Consider the following 3,004-nt stretch of genomic DNA (forward strand, 5'->3'; position numbering starts at 1 on the left):
TTTGAGCCTCTCAGCTGTAGGTGCCACCTTGTTCAGCACAGAGTGCCCAGCTGTTCTCTCTGCAAGAGGATGATGGAAAGAGCAGGCTCCTTTTTTGGGCTGCTCTCTATCCCGCAATGCTTTGCCAAGGTTCACTCAAGTTCTTGAGGGTTATGAGTTTGGGAGTGGTCCTGTCACCCTCACCACATCCTTCGATTTCCAAAAGACACCTTATCCTAGGGAAGGTCCCAACACCTGGCTCCCAAAAAGCCCCCAGTGTCAGGATGTAAGGGTTATCGTTGGGGTGTGGGCTGGCATTTGGTTACAGAGGAAGGAGACGCTGCTAAACTGGGGTGTTTAATATTCCTAAGCCTTGGTAAAAGAGAGGGTTAATGTGGCACTCCTTTTCTTACAGGATGACAAAGACTGTGGAAAGAATCAAGGTGAAGAAACTTCACTGGCCTTTTCTTTTTATTTTAATTTATGTGAAATTTTTCACACACTCCTTTTTTCTCCGTATATCGTTCACTTTGTGTCTTTCACCATTATAATGCTGCGTATTCACTATGATCCTTTGCACTATACGGGAAACAGTAAATCTTTTCATACTTGCATTTCCCATGGTGTACTCTTGTTTTTGCAGGTCCACATCACAGATAAGCTAGTTTAACCTCCCACATGGATGGTAGCAACGTGGTTGGACCACCGCTGAGCATGTATAGGCCAGTTCTGGAATCCTGTCTGGAATTCCAGAATTCCAACTAAAATTCCACTGTGATGTCATGCACAAAGGCTAGTAGGTCCAGCTTTCTCTTCAGCCATGTTCTCTACACAAAGTGCATTCACTTCTCTGTGTGTAATTTATTATTAGTATGTAATAATGAAAATATGGTATTTTTAACTAAATTGACAGCAGAATAATCCGGAACACAACTTCTTGGAAGAACACAGAAAGAATACAATGAAGATGAAGCTCACTGCAATTAAAAAGAATATTATTTTCATAGCTGCAACTATTGAGAAAATTACATGAGTGCCATGTACATAATGTAAAGTAAACACTGACCTCATACATATTTGTATGTGAAACAAATGAAAACGTCAGTCTGTTTATCTGATGTGTTTTCACTCCACAATTCTTTTGGCTGAGTAACAGTGGAAATAAACAAAACATAATTAAATCCATGACAGACTGACTTACTGTAAAGTAACTATGATTTTTTAAGATGATGCCTTGTCCATGGCACCATTTAGGGTTTTATAATAAGGTACTGCTCTTATCACTGTTTATCAATTTTTACAGCAGGGTCATTTTTACCGTGTCAGTTCAGGGTAAATACCTCAATCAATGGTATGACCACAGCAGCTCTTAACAGCTCTGCTACCCGCTTCCAGTGAATAACAGAACATGTGAATTGCATTTCAGTAAAAACACAATATATATTTACATGTATTCATTTAGCAGACGCTTTTCTTCAAGGCAACGTACTCATAGAAAATACTATGTGTTCATTACATTAGGGGAAAAAGAAACATAGATGCAGATGTGTGATTCTTAAGTACAGTTAGCTTGTTTCTTTCCACCATATGAACCAATGTTCATCACACAAGTAGCTGCATAAAACTTTACCAGAATATCCACGATTCCTGATCGCCTTCTTAGTAATTTGTTTTTTTTTTTGGAGATACATATAAACTTTTATGTTACATTTCAGGAGTAGCTGTGTAAAGGTTTATCTGGGCATGATCTTAAAGTTATGATGCATGAAGATTTACAACTTAAATGAAGTTTAGAGATCATGGGCAGAGTGAGTCTGGAAGAGGTGGGTTTTAAGACCCTTGCTTACATGTGGACAGAGATTCAGCAGCTCTGAGTGAGAGTGGGAGGTCGTTTCAGCACAATGGAGCCAGGACCGAGAACCTTGTGCATTACCTTTCAGGTGTGAGACCACCAAGAGGGCAGATGTGGAAGAGCATAGCATAATATACATAAATAATATATAATATACATAAATTAAATACACTGAACTTAGGAAAATAGGTGAGCGATGAGCTACTACAGAATATGGGGAACCCCCTGCTCATAGCTTGGCTCAAAAAGTGGCCTGCGTTCTCAGCTGTCTAAGGGAGGCAGACCCACAGTGTCATGGTTTGGGCAAAAAGGGCTTCTGTTAGCTGCCATGTGGGGGATGGGCTCTGCAAGGTAATGAAGGAGCACTGTTCACAGGTAACCTGAGAGCAGGCGTCTCAAGCTTCCCGCCGTCGGGCGGCCAGGTGAATGGTCGAGGAGCCTGCTGAAAGAGAGTGGGTGTGGGCACTGCAACACTGCAACAGAGGAGCTCTTTATTGCACCTCAGGCACAACATCACTGAGGTGTAACATTCTGATGTTCATGTACCATGTGTGTTGGAATAGGTGATATTTTGGTTAAGAACCATGTTGACACAGGCACAGTCTCAACTGCTTGTGTTATAATATCCATCATACTTTGCTAAAGCGTAATTCTAAAATGGACAGTAGTTAATTGTCAACTTTTGGCTTAGATGAGTACACCATAGATATTGCATTTCTCAGATGTTTTGTTTTCTAGTGTTATGGTATTTTTTATGTCTGGATTGTGTTATTTTATTTGTTTTTCTGGGTGTAACTACAATCTGGTGATACATGTCATTTTTAAGATGCTGTGTATGTAAATTGAGGGCTACAGTACTAGCAGTGTAAGTCACCTTAGCGAATAAGGTGTGGGCTGATAACACTACACACAGTTCATTGGAATTGCTTTGGAGAAAAGGGTCTGCTAAATAAATAAATGTAAATGTAAATGTAAAGTAAATTCCCCAGTAGAGATTAATTAACACATAAATATTTTTTTGTTGTTGTTGTTGAGGTATAAAACATAGTTTTCAAAACAAGAGAATGAAATCAGGAAAGTAACCTAACTGCAAATTATTGGAACCAGTGCAGCCCCCGGTGTCACAAGTGATATTGGACATAACTGTTAAAATTACTTTGCTGGATAATGGAT

The sequence above is a fragment of the Scleropages formosus genome, chromosome 25 (assembly GCF_900964775.1).
Source record: "Scleropages formosus chromosome 25, fSclFor1.1, whole genome shotgun sequence".
Classification (NCBI taxonomy): domain Eukaryota; kingdom Metazoa; phylum Chordata; class Actinopteri; order Osteoglossiformes; family Osteoglossidae; genus Scleropages; species Scleropages formosus.